Source organism: Nyctereutes procyonoides, unplaced genomic scaffold (assembly GCF_905146905.1).
Source record: "Nyctereutes procyonoides isolate TBG_1078 unplaced genomic scaffold, NYPRO_anot_genome, whole genome shotgun sequence".
Classification (NCBI taxonomy): Eukaryota; Metazoa; Chordata; class Mammalia; order Carnivora; family Canidae; genus Nyctereutes; species Nyctereutes procyonoides.
The window spans coordinates 11781982-11800720 of NW_026575034.1; the positions used below are offsets into that span (position 1 = coordinate 11781982).

Genomic DNA, 18739 nt, shown 5'->3' on the forward strand with positions numbered 1-18739 from the left:
AATTCAGCACTGATAGGGAGCAAGAAATAGATTACTACCAGTGGTGCTGAAATGAGAGTCATGTGACCTCTGATCCTAGAGCAGAGATTGCTTAGTTCTAGTTATCTGCTTGGTATAGCTAGATGAAAGGAAGATTTTTTCTGTATTACACTAAATCTGTGTTGCCCAATATAGAAGTTATTCACCACATGTTGGCTATTTAATAAATTCAAATCAATTAAAATAAAATTAGAATTTAGTTCCTCAATCAGATGAACCACATATCAAATATTTATTACCACATGTGATCAGTGGCTACTGTATTGGGCAGCAAAGATATAGAACACTTCCATTATGACAGAAAACTCTATTTGACAATGTTCTATATTATACTAGTCATAAAGGCTAGCCTTTTGGAGAGTTCTAACACTGTCAAAATGTGGAATCTTCAAGTGTCTGTAATAATACATCTCTATGACAGTATACGTTAAAGAAGTAAAAAAATTGATATTATGTCAAATTTAGGGAGGTTTCTGAAAATAGGATTTTTGATGGAAGAATTGTATTATATGAAGTTAATTTTGAAATTGGTGTTCATATTTTTTTACCAATTTGCATATGTTGCAATAAATACAGAGATTTTTTTTTTTCACCAAGGAACATCTGTTAAAATCCTGTTGGAATGGATCATAACTTATGTATAAACTGCTGAAATTATATTAAAATCTACTTTTCTCACATGTATACTGTATGCTAGGTGAAGTATATTGGTTTTTGTAAGTTACTTGAAATTACCTCATCTCCACTGATGGCTGTTGGGAAAGTTGATCCTTCTGTATTTCTTTCTTCAAACTGTCCACAAGATTCTTCCCATTTTCAGTGCTATTTTTCATTGTTTTTAATACAGATTTTGTGTGTTTAAGTGTGTGTCACAGAAAGACAAAAACAACACACAAGGAAAGATAGAGAGGGAGACATTAGACATGCTAAGAAAAATGGAATAAAATACAGGTTTTTCCCTTGTCAAAGAAAATTCAAGTATCAGAGAAAAGATTTTCATTTATGTTGGTATCTAACTTTTCTCTAATATCTTAAACCCATGCCCCTGAGAATCACTCCCACTCAATTTTGTGGTTTCTAGAGGAAAATCCAAATCCCTTTGTTCAGAGGTACTGCTTTTTTTTTTTTTTAAGATTTTATTTATTTATTCATGAGAGACACAGAGAGAGAGAGAGGCAGAGACACAGGCAGAGTGAGAAGCAGGCTCCATACTGCCCGACGTGGGACTCCATCCCAGGTCTCCAGGATCACGCCCTGGGCCAAAGGCGGCACTAAACCGCTGAACCACCTGGGCTGCCTGAGGAACTGGTTTTTGACTTTGGCATGAAGGTTCTTGAACAGACCTGGTCACTGATAGGGTACCAGAAAAATGGGGTAGACCTCGCTTGTTGATTCCACACTGGCTTAAAATTAAATAGGCAATTCACAGAAGAGGATGCCTGAATACTAGGGAAATGCAGATTAAAGCAATAATAAGATACTATTTCATATCTATCAGACTGGCAAAGATTAAATGTGAGGAACTGGGATTCTCATAAACTACTTGTGGGAATGTAAGTTTATATATCGACCCTGAGTTTAACTAGATCTAGCAAAGTTGAAGATGCACATATTCTATCAACTAGCAATTCAGTATGTATATATATATATATATATATATATATATATATATATATATATAGGTATATATATCCCAGTATACATACACATACACACACACACACGTATATATACACAAACACATATGTATATATTCTAAAGAAACTCTTGCATGTGTGCAAGAATGTTCCCTGTAGCATTGTTTATAAAGTAATCAAAATAAAGAAGCAGTCAAAATAAACAAGAGTTATATATATCAACATGTATGAATTTGAAGACATGAATAAATGAAAAATGATACAAAATTATATATCTAGTATATGATAGATTGATATAACTAAAACATGTAAAAGTACCATAAATATTTTCTTATAAACCCACATATAGTAACTGTGTAAAAACAGGTTTTGAAAGGATAAACACTAAATTTAGTATAATTAATATTACAAAAAATAAAAACAGGCTCTGCCTCAAGGGCACAGGAAACAAACAAATAAATGTGATTTGTTATTATCTGGTATGGAGCCACCCTCTTTACTCAGACTATCCATAGTGCTTGCTCTTTGCTTTACCAACAGAGGCTTTTAAAGTTGCTTAAGCCTTTTTTGTTTAAAGTGTGACTCTTGGCCTCCCCTTGACTTCCTGTTACAGAATGGGTCAGGATATTTGAGTCTTCAGACAGGTAGAAGAGATTCTTTTTATAAAAATTAAACTTTTTTCATTAATATGGCATTGTAGATAACACCTTCAGGATACCCTACAAATCCCAACCCTATTTTCATTTATTTATATTTTCATTAATTCCACTCATGGGTCATCAACATTTTTGAGAGGCTTTTATATGCTAGATATTGGGAATAAAAAGATGACTAACAAATGGTTTCTACCCATAAGGAGGTCACAGTTTATAATGGCATAGGGAGATAATTATAACACAGATAATTATAAACTTTTTAGCTCATGCTTTAGAGGATGCTAAAGAGGGAATTCATTCTAATATTATTAAAGGGGATTTTTCCCCCTTCAAAGTAAATAAAAGAATTATCTCTCAAAGAAAGGGAATCATTTGTATTTATGTATCAGTGTCACATTTTCTTTGGTATTTCAAATCCATAACAACTAGGGTTAGTATTTATATTTCCAGCCCAGACCTCCTTTTTGAGCTCAAACCTTATATATCCAGTCTTCTACTATACATTTCTACTTGAACACTTTAAATTTAACATGTCTACAATGGAATTCCTGATTTCTTTCCCAGATCTACTGTACCTAAATTCTTTCCCATCTCAGTTAAAAAGCAACTCTGCCCTGGGTCCTGAGGTCACAAACCTTAAAGTTAACCTTGATTCCTGGCTACAAGAAATAGTTTCCATTTATCTCTCTCTTTGCCTTTTATATTCACTCTGTGCACTGAGGACGGTACTTGAGTTCCCTCTCTCTTTGACATCCATTTGGGGTCAACCCAGGAGAGGCTCAGGAGAGCTGCAGGAGAGTAAGGTTGGTGTCCTCTTCCTCTTCACAGCTCTTTCCTTGCTGCAGGTTGGTGGTGGCCCTTTCATGACCCTGTCCATACAACTATATTCTCTAGGTTCAACCATCCTTTTCCCATATGCTTTTACTGATATGCCATATCAGTATGATACCAGCTTCATTCTATAACTAGCTCCTGGGTATATCACTATCCCTTGTTGTTTTCCTTAAAACTTGCTCCATATTTTTGTAAATATTTAATTCTTCTCAAATTACCCAAGTTTAAATGCCGCTACCATTACTTGGTCCAGGCCACCAATCTCTCTTGCATGGATTATTGTACTACGCTTTCACCCTTGTCTCCATACAGTCTGTTTTCCACAGAAAAACAAGGTGGATCCTTTTAAAATGTCAGTTAAATTGTTATCACTCTTTGTCTGAAAAGCCTCTAATGGATCCCCATATTAATTTGAATAAAGGCCAAAGCTCTTACAATGGCCCAAAGGCCCTACAAGATAGATATGACCCTCTCCTTCTTCTCTAAATTCATCTTCTATTACTCTCCTAAACGAAAGCTGTTTCTCTACTCAAAACACTGCTGACACCAAAGAAATGTGAGTTTTCCACACCAAACAACTTTTCAACACTCTGTGGACACAAACTGGGTATCCTACAATTTAATTCAATTTTCATATAAAAAAAACAGAGTTAGCATAGGCTGCCCACACAACAGATTAAAGGCTTAATCCCACATGACTGCTGTCCACTTCTGACACCAATTATGTGTCTTGGGTCCCCAGTTTATCCACACTTCTGTCCAAGTTGATTACAAATCAGGAGTTCCCAAACCCCCTCTTCAGCTTGATTTTTTTGTTATAATGGCTCACAGAAGTTGGGTAAACCCTCTACTATTACTTTTTTGTTATAAAAGATACAAATGAATAGCAAGATGAAGAGATATATGGGGCAAGGTGTGAAGGTCCTGAGCATAGGACTTCTTTTCCCATGGGGTATGGGAAGTTCCACCTTCCTGGGATAAGGATGCATTCACCAACTCTAAAGTTCTCTGGCTGTCTTCATTCAGGATTTTTATGGGGTTCCATTACATAGGTATGATTGATTAAATCATTGGCCACTGGTGATTAAATTAGTTCCCAGCCTCTCTCCCCTCCCCAGAGGTCAGGGGTAAGGCTGGAAGTTCCAACTTTCTAATCACATAGTTGGTTCCTCTGGCAAGCAGCCCATATCCTGGAACTATGTAGAGGCTCATTAAGAATCACCTCATAGGGATCCCTGGGTGGCGCAGCGGTTCGGCGCCTGCCTTTGGCCCAGGACGCGATCCTGGAGACCCGGGATCGAGTCCCACATCGGGCTCCCAGTGCATGGAGCCTGCTTCTCCCTCTGCCTGTGTCTCTGCCTCTCTCTCTCTCTCTCTCTCTCTCTCTCTCTCTCTGTGACTATCATAAATAAATAAATTAATTAAAAAAAAAAAGAATCACCTCATAAACATAAACTCTGGTGGGGTTGAGAGGGGCTTATTATGAGCGATAGACACTCCTCTCACTCTTACTACTCAGGGAATTACAAGTATTTTTGAAGCTAAAACTGGCGATGAAGACCAAATATATATTTACTATATCAAAATATCACCTCTTCCTGTTGCTCTTTTTTGCTCATGGTTTCTTTACCTACTAATTTCCTCTAACAGTCACACACCTCAGGACCTTTGCATTTGTTGTTTATTCTTCTTGGAATGCTCTACTCCTCAATACTCTCTAGGATCATTTATCTAGCTCTTGCTTAATTAAGTTCTTGCTTAATTGTCATTCTCAGAGAATCCTATTATGACAATCTTATTTAACATTGGAACCTCTTCTGCCAACTTAGCTTTTTTTTCCCCATAACATTTGCTGTATCTTAATATACTTTTTAATTTTTAATTTCTTTATTATCGGAGTTTCCTCACTTGAAGGTAAATTGCATGAAAACAGTTTGTGTGAGTTCACTGCTTGACCCAATGTATATAACAAATATTTACTCAATGAATGATTGAATGAATGTAGTGAATTTATTTTTTTTATTTTTTATTTTTTATTTATTTATTTATTTATTTATTTATTTTTGAATGTAGTGAATTTAAAAGATGTACAAGAAGCCTATGAGTGTCAGTGAAGACTGAGAAATTGCTTTTATTCTTCTGTCTTCTCACCCTGGCTTCTCCAGTATGCTTCTGCTTCTGAATGGAGGTTCTAGTTAGTTTATGCCTGAAGATCAGAATATCCGTCTGATCACTTATGCCATTAGGCAGATCTCAAATTTGAAACTCAGATACAAGAAGTACCTCTCTTAACTGAACATCAAAAATACAAGGCTCAAGTAGGAAAGAGTGTAGACAATTTTGTTTCCATTGAAAAAGACAATAGTTCTAGAGTGTGTTTTGCTTCTTAGTATGATTCTTCTTGGCATGCATTGGATATTTTTTCAAGGTAACCTTTATATTCAATGAATTTGCAATACCAAAACTTTATTGTACAATATAATAATTTTATTCTTTAATACAAAGAGGAAATATGAGATAGAGATTACTTATTTTTTTTCATTAATGGCAATTTAACTGAGGGAAGTTGTTAGTAACTATCTGCTAAGCAATTTTCTCATATCTCAAATACAAGATTTTCTGCTTTTTTTCCTGAAACATACTAGGAAGCCTCAATTAAGACATCAAAATTTAACTCAGATATTAAATTTCAGTTCATATTAAACAACTGCAAGGAATCTTAGAAGGTCAATCCTATTTTTTTCATTCATATTTCACAGAAATTTTTAAAAAGGGACAGTTTCTGTAATATCAATAACTAGACAAGAAAATAGGAATTTCTTTTTTTATTTCTCAGAGACAGAGAGAGAGAGAGAGAGAGAACATGAATGAGGTGGTGGTGGAAAAGAAGAGGGAGAGGGAGAAGGAGAAGGAGAGAAGGACTTCCAAGCAGGTTCCATGCCCAGTGTGGAGTCCAACAGAAGACTCAATCCCACAATGCTGAGATCATGACCTGAGCCAAAATCAAGAGTTGGATGCTTAACTGACTGAGCCACCCAGGCACCCTGTAAACAGGAATTTCTTTTTTTAATGCATTATACTGTTTGTTGACCATTGATATATAAATTATTTCCCATAGTCTAACTGAATCTGCTCTAACCTTTGTGATGAGTGGAGTTTGAAAGACACATCATTTATTACCAAGACAAAGAAACCATTTATTGAACTTCTGGCGTGTGTCACGCATTTTGCATCTTTGTTTGCTAGTTGTTTGGCAATGTCTCTATTAAATATAATTCACCATAAAATCCACCCATTTAAAGAATATAATTCAGTAGGTTTTTTAAAAGTATTTTCATAGAGTTGTGCAGTTATCATCACCATCAATTTGAGAATATTTTTCTCACCCCAAAGGAATCCCTTATCATTGAGCAGTCACCTTCCATTTCTCTCCAAATTTCCCAGCCCCAAGTAACCACTAATCTACTTTCTATCTCTATAGATTTGTTTATTCTGGATATTTCATATAAATGGAATTATATGTGTTTTTTTGTGATGAGCTTCTTTCACTTAGTACAACGTTGTCCAAGTTCATCAATATTGTGGCAGGTATTGGTATATCATTCCTTTTCAAGGGCAAATAATATTCCATTATATGGATCTATGCCACATTTTATTAATTCACTCATCAGTTGATGGCCATGGGTTGTTTCCATTTTGGGGTTATTATGAATAACGCTGCAATGAACATTGTATAAGTTCTGGTGTGGATGTATGTTTGCATTCCTCTTGATATGGACCCAGTTCCTTTTGAGGAACTGCAGACTATTTTCCAAAGCAGCTGTACCATTTTTCATTACTACCAGTAGCATATTAGAGTTCAAACTGCTCTACATCTTCACTCTCTTTTTTAACAATATTGAAAAATATTTGCTTATCAATATTTAACAACAGTTATTCTGGAAAGATACTATAAATCTTATTTCATATATGAAGAAACAAAGGCTCAGAAAAAGCATAAATAATTGTCCAAAACCATAAAACTAGTTTTTAATTCAGCTCTAATTCAAAACTCATGCTTTTTATTCATTCTTAAATTATATTTTTTCCTGGAATAGTTTTGAGGATCATTTACATTTAGCACATATTTGAGTGCTTCCTATGTCTTTGGAGTTGGGAAAGCAGTTAACTCAATTTGCTTGTAATCTGATAAGACTAGAGTCTCAGAATTGTTTACGTATAGGTCAGCAATTTTAGGTCTATTTTAATACTCTTAATGAAGACCCAAAGAACTTTTGTTTATGTGGCTTTTGTCTATTGACACATTTAGTATTAGAAATTAAGAAAAATTTAAATAATTACTAATTACAAAGTATACTGTAAGTTGATATTTAATAAGATTATTTTTTTTAATCAAGAGTTTTTAAGTGAAACTGACATTAAGAAAAGTACACGTGCACTTGTGATGAGCACTGGGTATTATATGTAAGTGATGAATTACTAAATTCTCCTGAAACCAATACTACATTATACACTAACTTGAATTTAAATAAAATCTTGGAAAAAAATAAAATGAATAAAAAAATACATATGTGTGGTTACAAAGACTTCAGTGACCACTAACTAGTACAATTCTGTAACTGGCTTGATTTATAATAAGGCACTAGTAATTCTACTTATCATTGGCTTTGCATCTTTATCATAAATGCCAATGCAGTGAAAAAGACAAAAAGATCATAGTAATATTATAACATAATTTTATGCATATAGCATTCATGTAAAAGTGGACCCTGATGATGTTCAAAATGCTTTTTGAAAAGTATGGGTGAAGTAATAGATGTAAATATAATGGTAGTGAGGAGAACAAAACTTCTCCCCCGAAAAAGTTAAATATTTATTTATTTATTTATTTATTTATTTATTTATTTATTTTTAAGATTTTATTTATTTATTCATGAGAGAAACAGAGAGATAGAGAGGCAGAGACACAAGCAGAGGGAGAAGCAGGCTCCATGCAGGGAGCCTGACGTGGGACTCGATCCCGGGTCTCCAGGATCACACCCTGGGCTGAAGGCGGCACTAAACCGCTGAGCCACCCGGGCTGCTCAAGTTAAATATTTATTTTTTAAATCTTTGATTATTATTCAGTATACACACAATTATTTAAAACATTAATTTAGAAGGAACCTAATTTCTTTAAATATCTTCTCACTTCAAATCCCATTCCCTTAACTTTCCTTACGTGATTCTTAGCAGAAATTTTTTTCTTTATGTTAGGAAGAAATAACTTATAAACAATTATGTGCCCTTGAGTGAGAGATATTTTACTCTTTTTTTAAATGCATGATTTTATTTAGTCTGTCTATTAATAACTAATATTTGAGAACATTTAATGATATTAATGGAACTCAAGTTCAACTTAAGTTTTTTACCTTTAAGTGTTGGGTATTAATAAGAAAGATAGTCAAAATAATTATGGTCAAAATTATGATGTCAAACACATATTAAATGTTTGGTGTTAGTCTTAATCAAATTCAATTTTTGGTGTCAAGTTCTTTGACCACAAGAAAGAACATTAGGTTGACTTCACTAAATAGAATATCTCTTAATCCTGAGATGATCTTTTTCTTGGTATTTTTTCTGCTGTTGATTATTAGCATATTATTTATCTGTGATTGTATGAATGAAGATAAATGGAGATCTACTCATCATGTTTATTCCAAATGATAGTACATAACCCATTACTGTAGTAATGAAGAGATAGACAGGTCATGAAACTTCCCAGTATTTTTGAGGCCATTAGATTCAGCCCATGGAGTTTAGTCAAGATTCAGGAATAAAAGCCCTTATGACATATGGTACGTACCCAAATTGGGAGCTTAAGAAAAGAACAAAGCCATAAATTGTTCTCTCTGTCAATGGTGTTGGTGAATTTTCCCTGTAGCCTTAGACAATCTCGTTGCATTGCAGCCAAGAGGGATGGGGAATGGGGCCTTCCACACACCTTCCTTGGGTGTATGATGAGTGTGGGTGTTGAGATATTTTGTCCTTAATAGTTCTAAGAATTGTATAGCATCACTTATCACTGTACAGTATTGTACAACAGAATATAGAAGTATATAAAGTTATAACGTAAAATTCTCTCTTTGCTCTAGCCCCTGCTAGCCTATTTTAAAAATGGAATTTTTAAAAAGAAAAATGTTTGCAACTTGCTTTTTTTTTCTTTAATATAGATTTATCTCATTTTGAGGGATGAAATTGTTGTCTATTTTTCTCACTAATCTGCAGAATTTAGAACAATACATAGAAGATGCTCAGTAAATATTTGTTTAATTGAATGAATGAATTCTTTACATTATCTTAAGAGATGTTTGCATAACATACCCAGATCAATGAAGAATAATTTGTTTATCCATTCCTCTATTGCTAAGGATTAGCTTATTTCCAGCTCTAACTTTTAAAGTAACACTACAGTTGAAAAAAATGAGTGGGAGAATGTTTGCAATATGAATAGATGAGACCTGAAAATGTGACAGTGAAATTACTTTTCTGGGGAATTTTACGTTTTTAGTAAAAATAATGTGTGCATGTGCGTTTGTGTTTGAGGTGGGCAGGTGTTAAAGTTGGACAGGAAAAGTGAGAAATGAGGTTAGATGGACAAACAAGTACAAGATCATAAAGGGGTATGTAAGCCATTTAAAAAAGTCTGGGCTTTATTAGTGGAGAACCTTTGAAAAGTTTAACTGGGTGATTGATGGGACCATGCCTGAACTTCCAACTACCATCTTCATCCTTGTGGATGTTGGAATAAACTGATATTTTGTAGTCAATGAAAATGTCTAATTTTAGAACTTTATTAAACATTTAGAATAAAATATATCATAATTCTATATCATGTAACTTTTTTAAATAATAAATTTATTTTTATTGGTGTTCAATTTGCCAACATACAGAATAACACCCAGTGCTCATCCCGTCAAGTGCCCCCCTCAGTGCCCGTCACCCATTCACCCCCACCCCCCCTCCTCCCCTTCCACCACCCCTAGTTCGTTTCCCAGAGTTAGGAGTCTTTATGTTCTGTCTCCCTTTCTGTATATCATGTAACTTTTATTCACTGTTGAGATAGATTCTAAACTTTTTTTTTTAAAAAAAGTTTTATTTATTTATATTCCAGAGGGGGAATATGAGTAGCAGGGGCAAAGACAGAGGGATAAAGAATCTAAAGTAGACTCTGTGTTGAACATGGAGCCCAGGGCAGGGCTCAATCCTACAGCCCTGAGATCGTGACCTGAATTGAAACCAAGAGTTGGACACCCAACTGACTACCACCCAGGTGCCCCAGGATAGATGCTAAAATGGATTTTTAATAATAGACATTATATGACTATATTGACAAGTATTTATTCAATATTTACTATGTGAAATCACTGTTTGAAGTGCTTCACGTGTATTAACTTGTGTTAACTTACTTGATGTATACAGTACTCTGTTATTATTCCAATTTTATAAAAGAGATCAATAAGATTAAAGTTACAGCTAAGTTTTTAAACTAGGCAATCTGGCTCCAGAGCCCGTGCTCTTAAACACATATCCATACTGCTTCCTATATATTCCTAAAATATATAAACAAAACATGTAAACTTACATATGAAACTATGATAAGTAAAAAATTAAGTTATATTTCCTCACTTACAGAATGAAAGTTCAACTTACGTATTCTTTTATTCCAGTTTTTTTTTTTGTAAACATAAAGAGACAAAAATATATTTTGTGAGTTAGTGAATTTGCTGGCCAAACTAACATTAATTTTAATGTCACATTGTAAAAGGAGGGTTTTAAATGTGGTGAAGTTACTCTCAAAGTTAACTTAAAGAAAATCACATCTAAAAAGTTAGTGCTGGGTTGTAATACGATGTTAATCTAATGAGTATAGATGTGTTGTCAATCAAGAAGTGGCTGTAAGGCAACCAGTTTATTTGTAGTCTTAAGGATTATAATTTAGGAGACACAGAATCCACTGAAATTTAAGGTGTGCTTGGAGTTAGGCGGGGGGAACGCAGTTTTATAAAAGCAAAAACCAGGATCCCTGGGTGGTGCAGCGGTTTGGCGCCTGCCTTTGGCCCAGGGCGCGATCCTGGAGACCCGGGATCGAATCCCACATCGGGCTCCCGGTGCATGGAGCCTGCTTCTCCCTCTGTCTATGTCTCTGCCTCTCTCTCTCTCTGTGTGACTATCATAAATAAATTTAAAAAATAAAAAAAAAAAGCAAAAACCATGAGGTTACATAACTTATTTTGAAAGAATTATGATTGGTGCTGGCAAAATTTAAACTATGTAATACACAATTGGCTATTTAGATGATAGGCATTCCCATTATTTCTATTTCAGTTCAATTTGGAAGGATGTGTTCAAGGAGGTGGTGGAGTTGCAAATGACAAATTGCAACTGACAAAAGTCAAAGTTCATGGTGTTCCGACAGTTGAAACAGGAAATATGCATATAGCTCTACTTCCTTATTGTTCTTTTGACTCTTTTGAATGACTCTCTTAGCAATACTTACTTCATTTTGAATCCTGTTTCACATGTAAATGTCTACAATATGTTTACATTTAAGTTCATGGTCACATAAATGATTTTTTTTCTCATGCTACCAAGATGCTAATGAACTTTACAGATACAGGCAAGATTGAATGATTTTCATAAAAAAATTAAAATTTCAGAGAGAGTCTATAGTCATGGAATATTTCTAGATTATAACCTATAACTAGAAGTGTCCAACACCCTCATTTTACAGGTGGTGAAATGGAGGCCCAGAAAACCACTTCCACAAAGTGGCAAAACTAAAACTAGAACCCAGATATCTGGGTTTATAATCCAGTCATTTTCCACTATACAACTTCATAATCAAAATTTTTAATATACTCTACTATTTCTTATTACACACCTTGCAAATCACAAGATGAGCATCATACTATGTTTGAATTTTATTTTTTTCTATTTCTGTGACTTTCTATATACTAGCAAGCAATGAATTCTTACTAAATATATGCTTATGTGATTTATCCTGACCTCAGCTTGAGAGTTTTATCTGTTAATCTTAACAACTTTCTGCATTTCTGTTGTCCTACACTCCCAAAATCCACTGATTTTTTAAAAATCCCTTTTATGAAAAAGAGAGAAAGAGGTAAACCAAGAAACAGACTCTTAACTATAGAGAACAAACTGAGGTTACCAGAGGGAAGCTGGATGGGAGGATGGGTGAAATAGGTGATGGGAATTAAGCAATGCACTTGTGATGATCACGGACGGTGTGGTACAGAAGTGCTGAGTCACTATAGTGTACACCTGAAATTAATATTACTCTGTATGTTAACTAACTAGAATTTAAATAAAAACTAAACAAAAAAGGTACGTGCAGATTTTCAACAACACAGGACACTGGTACCCCTAACTTGTGTTATCAAGGGACATCTATAGTATGTGATCATACTGAAGGAAAACATGCTAAAATTGCCAGTTAAAAACAGATTTAAGTTAGATTGCCTTTCATATCTTTTTGTTCCGCCTGTTTTTTCACAGTTATGCTACTTTTATTTCACTTAACATTATTACATGGCATTTTTTCATTTTTTAGAGGCTTTTCCTAAAATTGGTTAAAAATCTGATTTGCCTCTGTGTGATTAGCACCCAAATGTAGATAGATCTGTTCACTTTGTTTCACTATAATTGGACTTTCCATTTGTTTTCAGTTTTTCACTATCACCAGCGTTGTTTCAGTGAATATTTTTAACATAGATTTTTATCCTGAGGAATTTAAGACTAGTGTTCTTTATATAGCTCTCTTGCTCTTATTTAAAGGCAATTAAGGGGCAGCCTGGGTGGCTCAGTGGTTTAGCACCACCTTCAGCTCGGGGCATGATCCTGGAGACCCAGGATGGAGTCCCACGTCCGGCTCCCTGCATGGAGCCTGCTTCTCCCTCTGCCTGCGTCCCTGCCTCTCTCTCTCTCTCTCTCTCTCTCTCTCTCTCTCTCTCTCTCTGTGTGTGTCTCATGAATAAATAAATAAAATTTAAAAATAAAATAAAATAAAGGCAATTAGGATCTGGATAACCCTGCAGGTGCTCAGGTTTTCAAATACATGGGCCAATGAAATGCAAAGATTCTTGTGGTCCATAATATTCCAATTGTTAAATTTGATCAATGGTGGGCACTGAAATCTTGCCAAGTCCATATGTAACTGTTTTACCTATGAAACATCCTGATTCGCTGTTTCTGAAAAGGTGTCATTTGAACTCTGATTAATATCTTTAAACCAACCCATATGAAAACTTGTATGCTGAGGTTCCAGAGTGAAAGTCTTAGTATCCTCAAGCAAGTTGTACTTCTTAAGATATTTACTTATTGATTGCTTCTGTCATTGACTAGCATTTTATTGTTAGATTACCTGATAGACTTGAGGAAGTGAAAATGCATTTAAATAAGAATCAATATTACTTTTTAAGTGGATTGAGGAAAATGATTCCTGAAATCAACCATCTTCCAAAAACAGTTTAAAGTGGATGATTACACTTCATTTGGTTTTTTAAAAGGTGGCATGTTATAGTGGAAGGAGTTCTGATCAGGACTTCTATGGTCTCATCGTAACTTGAATTACCTTTCTGACATCAGGCATATCACTTTCCCCTTCTGGCTTTCAACTCCCTGATTCAACTTGGTTGTTGAATGACTTCTTTGATTCTTTACAACATTGATTTTCTGAGTCTGTGATTGTTTAAGTAAGTATACTTTTAAAAAGACATTTTAAATTATTTTCTAATAGATAAGATGGATTTTTGACAGATCACCTACAGATGTAGATTAACGGTGGTAGAAACAGTGATGGAAAATATGGAGAACAAACAAACTGGGTTGATTGGGAAAAATGTGATATATTTTTTCTTTCTTTCATAATGCTCCCTTTCTCCCCTTAAAAAGCTCAGCTAGGCAATGAGCTTTGTAACAACTGTTTGCTTATGTTCAAATTGGAAAATACATTAATCTATATATCCTTATACACCTAACACACACACACACACACACTCCCTTCTAGTTTTCCTGTTTTCCAGTGTATGAGGTCAACCTGGGACTTCAGGCTGGGGAAAATAAGCACAACGTTACTTTAATGCTGATGAGAGCTGTGAAACTTCAAGATAAGAAAATATATTCTCAGAATATTAGTTTAGAAGAATTGACTGTTTTGAAGTGGAAAGTAAATAGTTTTGAAGTTAAGGTTTAAGATCTGGCTGTGTGATTTTAAGTAAATCTTGTGTCCTCCCTGTCTTTTTCTTCATTTGTAAATTGGCAATGAAGATAATGATAGCTGTCTTACTAGGGGGTTTTAAGGTTCAGAAAATGTAATGTATGTAAAAGCACTTTCTAGTACCTTTTTAGTTGTTTTGACTTTTATTACATCGAGCTTATTTTCATGAACAGATTAGCTGAAACAATGTTATCATTCATGTCTACTCACCTTATATAAACTAAATATTTAATAATTTTATATATCCATTTTAACAATAAACTTTTAGACTAAATAAGGCTATTCTCATGATAGACTTGTATCACTTTACTAACTCAAATAGAAAGAAGGTTAAAATGACTAGCCTAATACTGAATAATTAATTCCTTATGGTAAACTTTTATCTTGGTAGAGTTACTAACTTGGTAGCATTTCTACCATGGTGTTTACTTTATAATGATAATGAATGATAGTAAAAATAATATCACCTCACCTTGCTGATGATTTCTGTCTTATATTTCTTGGGTTGCCAGAGTAAATTCTTATTGGCTCTTTCCAAATTCACACCAAATATCTATTTAATTACACTAGCATTGTAGTGATTTAACACTTGCCTTTGGATCTACAGTTTTGAAATTTCTTAATTGATGTTCACCTTAGTATCTTAGATTTTTTTCCTTTAAAAAATGGATTTCTGCTGCCTCAGATGTAACTTTTACAACTATGAATTAACACTGTTATAACTTAACTCAGGTATCCCTATAAAGGGGTGCCTGAAAAACTCAAGGAATGGCAGACCCTTTTTCCCAAATCACAGAGAGTAGATTTTCCTGTATTTTGGTGTTTGCGTTTTTTTCAGTGCCATTTATTTTATTTTTTTTAAATATTTTTTTATTTATTTATGATAGTCACAGAGAGAGAGAGAGAGAGAGAGAGAGAGAGAGAGAGGCAGAGACACAGGCAGAGGGAGAAGCAGGCTCCATGCACCGGGAGCCCGACGTGGGATTCGATCCCGGGTCTCCAGGATCGCGCCCTGGGCCAAAGGCAGGCGCCAAACCGCTGCGCCACCCAGGGATCCCTTCAGTGCCTTTTAAATCTTCACCTGATTTAGATACTTCAGGTTTTTTTAAGATTGTATATACAATCTCTCTCTATATATATATATATGTTTTTTAAGATTGTATATATATATATACAATATATAAGATTGTATATATATAAGATTATATATTATATATATAATATAATATATATATTTTAAGATTGTATATATATACAATATATATATTGTATATATATAATATTTAAGATTATATATATATATATGTATGTTTTTAAGATTGTATATATATATAGAGAGAGGAGCAGAGGGAGAGGGTCCAGGATCCTGGGATTATGACTGAGCCAAAATCAAGAGTCAGTTGCTCAACAAACTAAGCCATCCAGGCACCCCTAGATCCTTCAGTTTTTTAATTATTGATGGTCTTTATAATTAACTATATAAATTACATCCAATTATAGAATCATAGTAAGAATTATATTTCATTTAGAACCCTTTTTAATCCCACTATGCTTGGTAATATCTGGTTAGAACTGCCTATGCATAAGTTTGAAAATATAGTTTAGGACTCAAATGTAGCTCAGTTCTGAAGGTATAGGTGGTTTCTTTTCATACTCCTATTAATATAATTTGGGAATTAATTATTTTTCTATATTAGGAAGAAATTTGGTAAACAATGTTGCTGTTAATTTCTTAGAAAATTAACTGTAAACTCTCTGGAATGATTGTAGGCATGTAGATTTTCTAATACTGTTTTGTAGAACTGGGGGGAAATACTTTTCCCATAGAATTACTCAAAGGCCATTGACTCTGTGGCTTTTGTTGATTAAAAGTCTGGTATGTATTTCCAAAAATTTGGTTGAATTTTCAACTTAAAGTAGAGAGGGAGACTTTTATTTTACTTTATGCTAGACAAGACTTTCCATTAGTTTTCCTTTAGAATAATTTTCATTATTTCTTCATTGGTATAACCCAAGGCCTTAGAATCTTCAGAAGCAAATACAAGTTTTTCATTGATTTATGTGTTTGTATATTTATCATATGAAAGAACATGTACTTAATATCAAAATTAAAATTTATGATATAATGCTATAAGATTTAGACATTTTAATATTCTCATCATTTATAGATGGAAATTTTTGTGTTTTTTAGTTAATTACTAAGTAAAATTATAAGCTTGTGTCTTCTAAAATGAGAAAAATTAGCATGACCTTATATCTCCTTAACTAGGAATTACATTTCATGGAAAACTATTTCTGTGAATGTTATATTAAAAATTTCTCTTCAAAATACTTGGCAAATAAAGAGCATTTGTACAAGATTTATAAGACTTAAGATTATATTGTTAAGTTTACTCTGGATGATAGGTCTGTTATACCTATAATTATTTATTTTGAATTTCTATATGTGTTCAAAAGTGATGAATTGAGCCCAGTTATTCTATAACATTGCATCAACCATATTTCAGGCTTACCAACAGTATAAAATTCCATATTTCATGGAATTTCTATGAAGTTTATCAACTCTAGGGTTCTATTTATGTAACATTGTTTGGAAACTGACATTAAGTGAGAATATGTTAAGACTATGTTTGAGCATACCTGGGATTGCCTGGTTTACACCTGTGTTCTTGATGTACTCGTTCATAGTGCCTCCATTCATTTAACAAATGTCCTTATTTGGATGATGAATTATCTGAATTAATTCACATAATAGAATTCCTTTCAATAAGTATTCATTGAAGACTTGCTATGTGTCTAGAACTGGTTTAGGTGCTGGGGAAATAGCTTAGTAAACAAATTGAAAGACAAATAACATTATCAAGTAATTCAGAAGATTATGTCTGTTATTGTTGCCAAAACAGTGATCAGGTAAATTGTCTTTGTCATAGAACATAACAAAAATAAAATATGTCATTTGTGCATAATAATTGAGTACTGCTGGAATCCCAGCACATTAGACAGAAAGACAATAAGCCATTCCTGTCAGAATGGCTAAAATAAACAACACAAGAAACAGCAGGTGTTGGCAAGAATGTGGAACCCTCATGCATTGTTGGTGGGGATGCAAACTGGTGTAGCCACTCTGGAAAACAGTATGGAGTTTCCTCAAAGAGTTAAAAATAAAACTACCCTATGACCCAACAATTATACTACTAGGTATTTACCCAAAGAATACAAAAATAATAGTTCAAAGGAACACATGCATCCCAGTATTTATAGAAGCATTATCTACAATAGCCAAATTATGGGAACAGCCCAACTGCCTGTCAACTGATGAATAGATAAGAATAAATACAGTGGAATATTACTTAGCCATAAAAAAGAATGAAAGCTTGCTATTTGCGGTGACACAGATGGAGCTGGAGAGCATTATGCTAAATGAAATAAGTCAGTCAGAGAAAAACAAATACCATATGATTTCACTCGTATGTAGAATTTAAGAAACAAAACAGATGACCATAGGGGAAGGGAAGGAAAAATAAAATAAGATAAAAAGAGAGAGGGAAGCAAACCACAGGAGACTTTTAACTATAGAAAACAAACAGGGTTGCTGGAGGGGAGGTGGGTGGAGGGATGGGATAACTGGGTGATAGGCACTTGATGTAATGAGCACTGGTGTCGTATGCAAATGATGAATCACTAAACTCTATCCCTGAAATTAATAATATACTATATGTTAACTCAATTGGATTTAAATGAAAAAAATTTTAAAAATAGGTGATGGAGATTAGGGAGTGCATTTATGATGAGCACCTGGTGCTATATGGAAGTTTTGAATCACTATATTGTACACCTGAAAATAATATTACACTGCATCTTAACTAACTGGAATTTGAATAAAAAGTTTAAAAAGAGAAAAATTAGGTTGGGAAAAAATAAATAAAAACAAAAAAAGAAAGAAAGAAACAGAAAAGACAGAAAGCAACCTATCAACATTTTTAAAAGAGATTAGAGATATGTTGGAGACGTGTCAATAAGGTGTGTCAGGTAAGAATGTGTTGTTTTTATAAAGTCAATGAGTAGTTAAAATTGTTCAACTTTGTTTTAAACTTGTAGGTGTAGGGGAAACAAATTGCAGATATTCGTTCAACATAATTATAATTGTTTTTGATACGTAAAAAAGAAATCTAAAATGAGGTTGCTTATAGTTTGTTAAAGTTTATTAGTACACCTATAATAAACTAAACTATGGAAGGTGAATCAGCTAAACAAAATCTTGACTACAGTAGGTATATAAAATATAGTGCGAGAAA

At 33.7% G+C, this 18739-nt stretch overlaps 1 protein-coding gene and 1 pseudogene across 1 annotated transcript in view; one reads left to right on the forward strand and one right to left on the reverse strand.

Annotated features, from left to right (window-relative positions):
* The window catches only part of SOX6 (SRY-box transcription factor 6), a 411290-nt gene that overhangs the window by 180331 nt on the left and 212220 nt on the right, over positions 1 to 18739 (forward strand). The gene's annotated exons all lie outside the window — the stretch shown is intronic.
* Positions 8680 to 17130, reverse strand: LOC129504739 (phosphatidylinositol N-acetylglucosaminyltransferase subunit P-like; annotated as a pseudogene).